An 11599-nucleotide genomic window follows, 5' to 3' on the forward strand; every position below is an offset into this window, starting at 1 on the left:
GGAGCCGGGCGGTGCCGGCCAGCAAAAGGGGCTGCGCTGGGTGCGAAAGTCTTCCTGCGGATAGACTGGCGTCACTTTCTCTCTGCTGTTTGCCATGCTGGTGACCTCGCGAAAGGACAGGAGGCGGCCGCCTTGGGGTAAGCTGTCTCTGAAGTCCGCAGGTGCGCGCCGCCCCCCCGCGTCATCGCGAAGCTCCACTTCCACGTTGGCGAGACGAGACAACGTCGGGGAGCAGCGCGTGAAACGCCGGCGACCATCGATTCCGAATGTGAAAAGCAAAAGCAGCTGTCGAGAAGCGCTAGTAACTAAAACTTAGATCCAGAGAAATGTGGGCCTTTGAATTTAGTCCAGGACCCAATGCTACCTGTGTTTATAGGTCGCCGGCAGGGAATGCAATGCTGACACCTCGCTTTTTATGTGCCTAACACACATGATAACACGAATTTAACCATTACACGTTTTCAGAAACAATGCTTGGAAACAGTATTTTGGAGAAAATATTAAAATGTATGTTTTTAAAGTCTAAATTCAATGTACTCATAACAGCTGCAGGGTTTTAATCGTGCGCATGACAGGATCAGTCACTAACAAACATTCTGCTATATTTGCTTCATCTATATTTGGGTGTATTTTTTCTTTTTTTCCGTGCAGCATGTGAAAGTAGGATGCAGACATACTTTATCCCTAGATACTTTAACATATATCTACTAAGAATAGCAACCGCTCCGACACAATCAGAATATCATTATCACCTATGAGACTGAAGAACCAAGCTATCTGCTCCCAACACTCGCAAAATACCATGATTGGACAGGATATAAGGTAACTGTTGTAGGTATTCTAGTTAAAAAGTAGAAGAAAAGAAGATATGAGTCACTGTTTTCAAATGCACAGCCACCTACCATCGGTGATGAGAGGGTGCCTTTCTTTCCCACTGCAGGTTTTTTTGAATTTTATTTTATTTTTGAGAAAAGGAAATCCCCTTGGCAATAATACCCAAGAGGGTTTTATGCCTTAAGAGGCTTGAGCACCAGCTTTTTCAGCTAGTGTATCTCCACCAGTTGACAACCTCACAGACTGAAGGCACCCATTCACATGTATTTCCTGATTCAGTGCCAGCAAGAACCCATGAATCAGATTGCTCTCCATTTAACTATTTCAGAACCCCCTTTGCCCTTCCCTATCAGTAGGCTTTGCATAAAATTATGGGAGTTTCTGCAGGAGATTTCCTTAACTCTGAATCTCAAGTTAGGCCACTTAAACAAGCAGGCAAAAAACACCAAAATTTCTTGCTATTTAATCATGAAACAATGAGGTCTAATCACCCAACATGCGTGGTAATCAGAGGGCCATTCAAGTGACCTTTGCAGGATTAAGAAATTCAGCTTCTTGCAATAAAGTAAACTATGCCCCACTATAATGAATATTCTAGAAATTGTTAATCTTGTTTATTTGGAAAGCTGAAAGATTAAAAAGTCTTCTAAGGACGTATTTTAGAACCTGCCAGAATTAGAGATTCTCTCTCTTGGTGCTAGGAAAGCCTACACTCAAAGAGAGGCATTCTTTTCAGTGCAAAGAGTTGGAAATTATAGGATATCAGGCAAAAGAGTTTCACTCTGTTAATTCTTTATAACATGCAGTGCCACGTGATATCCGGATATCACCTGCTTCGTGTTGTGTGAGAAATTACCTTGATGCAGTGATACCTTCCAGATATACTACCAGGTGAACTATCCCAGAGATCATAGAAAAAAAGGCAACACACCTTGAGAAGCAAGAGGGGACGAAAATTAACACACTTAGAATAGGGTACAAATGAGATGGAAAGGCCCTTGAATGGAAACCTGTGGCTACAAAATATTAATATGCTCTATCGCTCTTTTTGGCACATTAGCCTTCCAGTTGATGGTATGGGAATTGGACCACAATTGAGGTTTGAGCAGTCCAAAGATGGAAGGTGCATAAGCCAATGACATACTCTGGCTCTCTTGGAGAGATGCAGGGGCAAGAATGTCTGTCCACATCAGTAGCTTGCCAGTTAGCCTGATGAGCAGATACAGGTTTTGTACTTCTTGCGTAGGACATGTTGATACAGTATGAAGATCTGTGAATGTTGACTCTCAAGTATATGTCATGAATATATATAGTGCTTCATGAATATTAGGGGTCTTATGTGTTTAGTGAATATTAGGTATATCTTGGTCTTTCCAGCCTTTTCTATCTATGTTCACAAATACAGCCCTACTAACTTTATTTGTCCACCATGCCTCACAGACTAATAACTTACTTCTCTGTGCTTAAAACAGTTTTGTCCATCCTGTTTATTTCTTTTCTTCCAGGGCAGAATATTCTCAAACGATACGGTGCTGGGCTTCAGAGCTAGTATCATGTGATAGTGATGATGCAGTCAAACTTCTTATGACTTCTTCATTACTTTTATTAAGCTATACTTTGTGGAGCCGTGGTAATATCCAAGCACAATATTCTTTTATTTTTCTGGGGAAACGGTTGGACAAGTTTCTTAAATTATTTTTTAGAAAAATGTTGACAAGCAAAAACTTTTCTAAACTAAATGGAATTTTTCACAAGAGATTTACAGATGTTATATGGTTTTTTTACTCACTGCAGATATGTAGCCTAATTTTGGAAACAGGCACACAGACTGAGAATAAGTGACAATAGTCACAGTCTATTAATCAATTATATCTGCTTTCTATGATCCTTTTATAAGTAAATCCTAAATTCTTTTATGGTAGTTTATTAATTCCTACATGGGGATTATCCCAAGGATCTCTTATAAGTGGGCAAGAACAAGTTTACTTGTACATTTGGTTCTGTAATATTGATTATGTTATGCATTACCTTATTCCTTTATGAGAACTTGTTTATTCTAAACTCTATTATTTTTGACATAGATAACCATCATGTCAGTACTTCTCAACCTTCACTTTGTACTGGAACCATCTAGGGAGCTTCAAAAAAATACCCTAGTGTGGGACTCACTCCCAGAAATTCTGTTTTAATTATTCCAAGCTTGGTCCTGAGCATCCATATTTTTAATTATTCCCAGTTAATGAGCAGGACTCAGTCAGAACCACTACATTAGACATGGGACAATTTGTTTAAACAAAATGCCATGTGATAGTTTGGTGAAAAAACAATAGATTCCATCTGGGGATGAATTTTCTCTTAGTTCCTCTGGTATTTTTGTTAGAGAAGTCTGGTGGTGTTAAACCTCCTCTTAAACAGACTTGGGTGCTTCAGATGGTAAGAACGACAGCCAGATCCTTTGAGCATTTTCTGTATGTGTTCTAATGTGCGTTCTTCCAACTGGATCTCTTTCCTCCTCAGCAAGTGTTACAGAAGGGATCCTGTTGATGGGAGTTCTTACCAGGTCCTTCACTTTGAGAGGGATGATAATGAAGGTGTTTCCCAGGACTGAGATAATTCCCAGTGAGGAGTTTTTATAGATCCAACTGCAGGCTTTTCCCACCCAATAAAAAGAATAAATGTCAGCCTCATCTCCATACTCTGCTCTCAGAACTTTAAGAGAATAGGAGTTTGTATTAGTGTCCTATTACTACTGTGACAAATTCCTACAAATTTAGTGGCTTGAAACAACACAAATGTATTATCTGTAGGTAAGGAGTCCCAGAGGTCAGAGTTCTTTAGGTAAGGAGTCCTACATGAATCTCACTGGCTAAAATCAAGGTGTTGGCAGAGTTGTTTCCTTCTAGAGGCTCTAGGGGAGAATCCCTTTCAGTGCCTTTTGCAGCTTCTAGAGATCACGTCTTGGCTTGTTGTCCACTTCTTCCTCCTTCAAATCCAGTAATGGTGGATTGAGTCCTTCTCATATCCTATCATTCTGAATTTTTTCCATAGCCATATCTCCCTTGGACTCTGACTCTCTTGCTTTCCTCTTTCACTGTTAAGGATCATTGAATCCACTTGGATAATCCAGGATCATCTCACTATTTTAAGGTAAATTGATTATCAACTTTAATTCCCCCTTGCCATGTAACCTAATATATTCAGATTGTAGGAATTAGCTGGGGCAGGGATATCTTTGGGTGGCCATTATTCTGCCTACCATAGGTTGCTTAATCTTTTGACCACAGGTGGTTATATGACCACAGGGAATTGGCTAAAGGTGGTCAAAGGTTCAAACTTCTAATTATAAGATAAATAAGTACTGGAGATGTAATGTACAACATGAAGACTAGTTGACAGTGTTATATGGTATATTTGAAAGTTGTTTCATCAGAAGGAAAAAAAACATTTTTTTGTATCTATATGAGATGATGGATGTTAAATGAACGTATTTTGGTGATCATTTCACATTATATATAAGTTAAATCATTATGCTGTATACTTTAAACTTACACTGTGCTGTATGTCAGTATATAGCTCAATAAAACTGAAAACAAAACAAAACAGAAATAAATAATTAAAAAGCTTTCAGCAGACAGGGAGTATCTGGAGACATAGCAAAATATGTGAGTCAAGTCAGGCTCTTCTACTTTAAAATCACGTTTTTGGTTAGAATGGGTTGAAGCAGTAATAACAAAAACTCTATCAATACTCAAATTAGCTTTATTCCTCCCCCACTGACCAACCAACAAAACCTTTAAGCCCTCCAGGAAAAGGAAAATAGAAGAGTAACTCACAGTGGTAACAGTTTACCTATTCCAACCAGGCCTAGGACTGCTTTTTCACTAGTCCTAGAGTAGCAACCTGGCCGACATTAACAGAAACACATGGTAGACATTACCAGTGAGTGAAGGTGATGTAAGCCATTCCCTTCTTCCAGCACTTCCACCACTCTGGGAGTGGCAGGTTGTAATATGCTATTTTATAGAATTAGCAAAATAAGTTAAAACAAAACAAAACCAAAAAGCACTGGGAATCACATTTCAGTTTCTGCTAGGTTCTTACTCCCTGGCAACAGTCAAGTTGCTATGTTTCTTTTGAAGTAAAATCCCTGGAGATAGGATTATTACCCGTAACAACTTAGAAATACATTAAAAAACAGTTCTACAGAAAGGGAAATGAACAAGGCTATCTAAGTCTGGTTCATGTGTTTGTGAGTTGTTTCAGAGAAAGAACTTTGATGTGTTTCCTACACATTGGCAAGAGGGAGTGAAAGGGAGTAAGAGGTTCTATTAGGAAAACAGTGATATGGTTCTAGTCTAGAATTTCCTCCTGATTCCACCAGCATCAGGGAAGTGGTTAAAAGTGACCTTTTCTTGTCCTTTGCCTTTTTCTCTAAGAAAGAACATGAAATTATCATGAGATTTGCACTCCTAATTACATTTGAAGCTTTTGACATTGCCAAACACTCTTCCAGTTTCATGTGATTCTTTCCTACTAAACTTTTATCTAAGTAAGCCTCCTTGGAACTTGATACACTCTGAGCTATTTCAAAAGGATCCTCAGTTCAATCTCATGATGTGACTCCTTTCTCAGGCTCTGCACAGTTTAGGGCTCAAGGTTTGCTTTATTCTTCCTAAACATAGATTATAATCAGCCTCTTCAGATAGCTGACAAGTCCATGAGCTCTTGCAGGTGACCCAACCCAGAAAGCTGGAAACTCAAGAACTGATTAGATAATGTTTATCTTTGCATATTGAGCTAGGCCTACATGATTAAGATCCAGAAATTCAGCAGGGTGCTACTGAAAGTCTAAACTATATATAGCTAGCTAATGGTTAGTTCAAACTATATAAGACTAGATAAAACAGGCTTTCAGGAATTGGCTTAAAAATAAAAATTCCTCTTCTAGAATATAGAAAGACTTTTTTTCCTCTCTTGCATGTGACTATTACATGGCTGCAAGAGATCTAGATTTTGAAGAATGCATTTACTCATACTTAAGAATTTAAGGCCTTCTTTAATCACAAAGGATTGCTTATATGTCAAGATAATTAGATCAAAAGCATACACCCACCCAAATATGTGGTCTTTTAATAACTTCACAAAGGGAAAATGTTCAGTGTGAGTCTACTACCAGCTATTTGCTCTATTTGTTGTCCTCTAATTTGTTTTATCTTGCTGCGTGCTTTCTGGAAAGAATGAATTATCAATATCCATGCCTTGAATATGTCTATCTCCATCATCTAGTGTAGTGCTCAATCCATTGTGAATAAATGACAATATATTTCTGAAAAATCTCTAGTAGAAGACCATTTTAGAAATATATTATAGCTAGTCCCTTTCCACTTGCCATATTGTACACCACTATTAATAAAGATTTAAGGATTAAAGTCCATAGTTTACAGTAGCATTCACTCTGTTATACATTCAATGGATTTTGACAAATGTATCCACCATAACAGTGTCTGCAGAACACATTAATAGTGGCACATCTATTGTAACAAATGTCCCATATTAATGCAAGATATTATAATAGGGGAAATTGTGTGTGGAAGGGGCTATATGGGAACTGTTTTCTTTATACTGAAATTTTCTGTAATCCTATAACTACTTTAAAAAGTAAAGTCTATTATTTTCTTAAAAAAATAAAGATTTAAGGAATTTTTATTTTTTCTACCATAAAAGAAACCCACAAGTACAACTTTATAACCATTTTTAATATACAAGTATATAAATAATTGTTATAATTTAAAAAATTAATTTAGCATTGGTCTTTCTTTTTCAAAATACAATACTGTTATAGTATTTCTTGATTATTAAACTTTTTTCTTTTTTAATTGACAAAATGAGCAAAAATCCCATAGGCAAATGGAAGAGAAATCCATAAATAAATACAAATATAAATTGTGCACTTAATACATGATAAAGTTTACATTTCAAATCAGTGGAAAAGGAAACCACATTTAATAAATGATTCTGGCATAACTAGCTTTCCTCTGAAAGAATACAAAGCTAGTCTCTTTGTGTTAATCATATACAAAAATAAATATAAAGTAAGAGATTTATAAAAAATATATACAAATAAATTTCAAATGCATTAAACTTACTAAACAATTAAAACATGAGAACATTGCGATTATTTGGGTAACTTTGAGGGTGAAGGAATATTTGCTTGGCAAAATGAGAAACCTAAATGACAAAGAAAAAGACTGCCAGATTTGACCACATAGAAATTTACAAATTTCCACATGGCCAAAGATACCATAAAAAGTATCAAAACATTAGTATGAGGCTGCCAGAAAATATTAGTTCCACAATATGACAAGGGGTTCATTTCCATATTTTACAAATAGTCCCTACAAATTGACGAAAAAGACAATCAAATAGAAAAGGGACAAGGGATATAAAAGGCAGACACTGAGGAGGAAATTAAAATTTTTAGCAAAATTGAGAGGGAAACATCCAGTAGCGGTGGAAATAGGCACTTTTTGTACAAAGATATTGGGAGTGTGAATTTATTAAACATCTGAAAAGTAACCCAGGGTGTAGTAGATCATGTACAAATATAGCCACTATTGATTCCTCCCCTTGTGGTAAATGTTGCTTGGCTTTGAACCTTATTTTTTACCAAGAATGTGGCAGAAGTGACACCATACCTGTTCCTGACCTAGCCTTTAAAAAGACTGGCACCTTCTATTTTTTCCTTGTTTGAAGCCAGCTTTTCTGAAAGGGGTCTGACTATCCTGAGACCATAAGGTTGTGAGCAACCCAAACTACCCAAGTGTTTCGAGAGAGACAGTTGTGGAGGAGTACCGAGGCACCAGACATGTGAGTGAAGCTTCTTGGATTAAGCAGTCTAGCACATTTGCCAGCTGAATGAAGCTAAGTGAGGGAGCCCAGCCAAAGCCATGTAAGACAGAAGAACCACCCAGCAGAACCCTTCCTGATTTCCTGGGCACGAATTGTGAGAAATAATAAATCATTTTTTTAAGCCATTAAGTTTTAGGGTAGTTTGTCACACAGTAATATATAACCAAAGCACAGGAGTATCTATTAAAGTAAAACAAACAAAATCATTCTTTTGGACCCACTTAATAGATTTTGTTACATCCATATCATGGAATATTGATATCATTAAAATAATTATTTGATCTCTAGAGAGAAGTTCATGATATACTCTTAAATAAAATGCAAGTTGCAAAATAATATGTACACAATTTCATTTTAAAAGATTAAAACATATATGAATAAATGCTCATTTATGTTTTTATGAGCTTAGTGAAAAATGTAGGTATTTGTGAAACTGTTAATATTGGCCTCCTGGAGGAGAAAGCATGGGGTGAGTTCTGGAGACAGAGGCTATGGGCCTTATTTTTGGATACTTGTGTTATTGGGTTGTTGCAAGAGGTGGAGAGTCCTTGTTGTTTTAAAGAAAAATCCAATAATATATTTAATAAAAAGAATCGAAGAACCAAACACACATTCGTTGTAAACAGAAAAAAATACTAAACTGTACAGAGGTATATAAACCAGAAAGGGAAATCATCAGGTAATCCTGAGGTTAAATCACTGAGGTTAAAATAACTCGCTTTATTTACTCAACTGTCTATCAAGGGCATCTTTCTATGTCAGTAAAAATAGATTTAGATGACCCTGTTTAATGGCTTCAGAATATTCTATTGTTTGGATATATTATAATTTACTTAATTCCTTATTATTAGAATTTACATTGTTTCTAGTTTTTTTGGTTGTAAAAATAATGGTTATCCTTGTATATACAACTTCACCCACTTGTCTTAGAAGTGCAATTATTGATATATATATTGCTACTATGCTTTCTACAAAGACTAGCAGTTTATATTCTCACTAACAGTTTATGACAGGAACCTAAAGAATTGTCTAAGGAGGTATCTGACTAACCATTTTTCATGAAAGCTGCAAAAAAGAATCTGCTAAATTAGCAATTGGCAAGGTTTTCATGTGGCTTTGCAAAGGGATGTGGGTAGAACTAGAGTTATTGTGCATTCCGACACCCAAATTCCTACTGACTTAACTGGGGTGGAAGAAGGGTCACAGGAGTTTAGCCTACAAGTGAGAAAATAAGGAAAACAAATCTTGGAGATTGAACAGTTAATAAACGGAAGCAGATTTTCTCCAGCTTCCCAGGCTGGATGACTTGCAGTGCCATCTTCTGGCAAAGAAACCAGGAAATTTTAATTTCCATGGTAGGAATAAAGTTTGTCTTATAAGCACAGCTAAAGCAGAGACTGGCAGGAGAACCCAGTCAAGGTCTTGGTGTTGATGTTTTGGAGAGGAGATGAGGGAGAAGGAAGCAGATTTCTCTGAAGCAAAAATCAGAATCATTTGACCTCTGAGGTCTCTGGCAAAATCTAGGGTCTCTCCACCAAACTACATACAACGCGTGTACAACAGGTACAATTTGGAGTTGTACCATTCTTCTTCAACCTCAAGAATGGCTTCTCCAGGATCTCGGGGTGAGGCAATTTAGCCGTGGGGCTATCCAGGACGACACCTGACTTGATTCCTTATTACAGGAAAATCTGTTTCTATCTTTGAAAGTCTGCAATGAAGAAAGGTACTTCTACGACCAATCCTTTAAATATGCCAGCAAGTAATCTACACACGTTAGATGTAAAGGTGTAGAAAACCACATTATACCTTAAAAAATTTTTTTTCAAGACTTAAAAATACCTTCTTGCTTTAATCCTTTAAAATATACTAGAAAAAGTCTTGTTTTTTTAAAGGAAAATAACTTTAAAAGTGTGGCATCCCTAAGTAAAAGCCCTCAAGTAAAAAAAAAATTATTTTATCTGTGTAGTATGTGTGGGACAAATTTATAATATGCTTTATTCCATATCAACTCATAGTAGTGAGTTCTCCGCCTTCCCTCTCTATGCCATATTCCTTCAAACTTCACACTTTTCTTTTCATCATACCGCCTCCCTCAACCTCTCTGAACTGCAGGGCTCTAGCCCCGCCCCCCGCCGCTTCTTCCGGTCTACCCCCGGTGCTTGCCGGTTTCCGCGCGCTGACGTCACACGCCAGCGCCAGTGACGCGCCGTTCGCTCCTCCTCCTGTGCTTGCTCCAGGGTTTAGCGCGCTGAGGTGGAGTTCTCATTCCTGGGTCCCAAACAGTTCTCCGCATAGCCCGGAATCTAAAACGGGCGCTGCGAGGCAGGAGGGCGTGGCAGGCAGGTAGCCTCCTAATCCCAAATGCCGCCCGCTTCCGGACCCTGCTAAAGTCACTAGCAACCACCTCTGAAGTTGGAGAGGCGGTAACCGAGGCACTCCCCCTGCGGTCGCCCGCCGTTTCCAAGAGACTCAGAAACCAGTTTGTTTCCTCCCGTTTGTGTGTACCTATCTTACGGGGCGTTGCCCGAGGCGGGACCCAGGCCAGCCTGAGCGGTCAGTCAAAGGCTGTTATCAGGTGTGGGAGTCTCACTGCCCCTGGGCTGTGGGCTGCTGGTTAGACAGACTTGGTTTCTCTTTCAGGATGTTATTTTCGAAATGCGGAATGATGCCTCTGCCTCATTAAGTTCCATAGGACGACTGCCACGCCATCATCACCGTTATTCCCTACTACCGTCCTGTGTCATTGAGGTGAGTTGCACTTGGGAGAATCAATGATATGCAAAATAGTAAAATCATTGGAAATGAGACCTTGATTAGACTTGTTTATGTAGAGGTGCCCGGAAAAATGATATCCTTATCTTATTAGAATGTTAATTATGTAAGGAACAATATGTATTACAAAGTAATCCTTGGACAATATTTTAAAAAGAACTATAGTGATAATGGAGCTGAAATAGTAATAATAGAAATCTTGGTATGGATAAGCAATCATTTACATGCTTATATGTAGTCTCCATTCTTAAATTAACCATACATTTTAATTACAAAATGAATAGCAACTGGTAACTTATAATCGTATATTTCAATTTCCATAACTTGAAACTATTTTCATATGTAAGGCATTAAAAGTTCTACTTGCAGAGTTCATCATAACTTTTTATACAGGCCTAATTTTTATTCTGTAATCTAAGATTCACCCACAAGAAGCAGAAAATATTTTATTGCCATTCTAAGTTACATCAGAAATGTTTATGAAGGATTAAAAGTAATATCCAATATATGCTAATGATAGCCTTTTCTTATGATGCAGCAGTATTGTAGAGATGATGGAGGGGAGCCAAGTATGGAGAGAAGTAGTCCTTTGTTTCTGGTTTAGATTTGTCTGGTGGTAGAGGATCCACAGATGTTCCTCATTTAAAATTGACCATTGTTCTAGGTGAAAGGCAAGGAGCCTATTTTGTGGGAAAACAGGTTTTTGCACATTAAAAGTCACCATTAGCACTTCAATAAGGGTTAAGGAACTTTGCCACAGGAGTTCTTTTGAGGTCATTTTAATAATACATTGACATTGAATTCCAAGTAAGTTTTACTCTGTCTAATCTTCTACCTTCTAAATCATGGCCATGACAACATTTCATGAATATAAATTATTAACACGTTGGTAGTTTCCACTGGGGAAGCTAATAATTGTTGCCTGAATAGACTTAACAGAGAAGAAAAACAAGGGCCGACCGAGTGGCGCGATGGTTAAGAACTCGCTTGGGATGCCAGAGGGCCCTGGTTCGGATCCCACATATGAGGGCCAGTGACACTGCCCTCCACAGCTAAGATGCTGAACAACAGCTCAACCTGG

The 11599-nt window shown here is 37.9% G+C and overlaps 1 protein-coding gene across 1 annotated transcript in view; it reads left to right on the plus strand.

Annotated features, from left to right (window-relative positions):
- Positions 1-9960: 9960 nt before the first annotated feature.
- Positions 9961-11599, plus strand: part of NEK1 (NIMA related kinase 1) — a 143336-nt gene continuing 141697 nt past the window's right edge. The window contains exons 1-2 of the mRNA XM_019665497.1: positions 9961-10299; positions 10387-10494. The gene's annotated coding sequence lies outside the window, so the exon portion shown is untranslated. The remainder of the gene's footprint in view (positions 10300-10386; positions 10495-11599) is intronic.

Source organism: Hipposideros armiger, unplaced genomic scaffold, assembly GCF_001890085.2.
Source record: "Hipposideros armiger isolate ML-2016 unplaced genomic scaffold, ASM189008v1 scaffold_444, whole genome shotgun sequence".
Classification (NCBI taxonomy): Eukaryota; Metazoa; Chordata; class Mammalia; order Chiroptera; family Hipposideridae; genus Hipposideros; species Hipposideros armiger.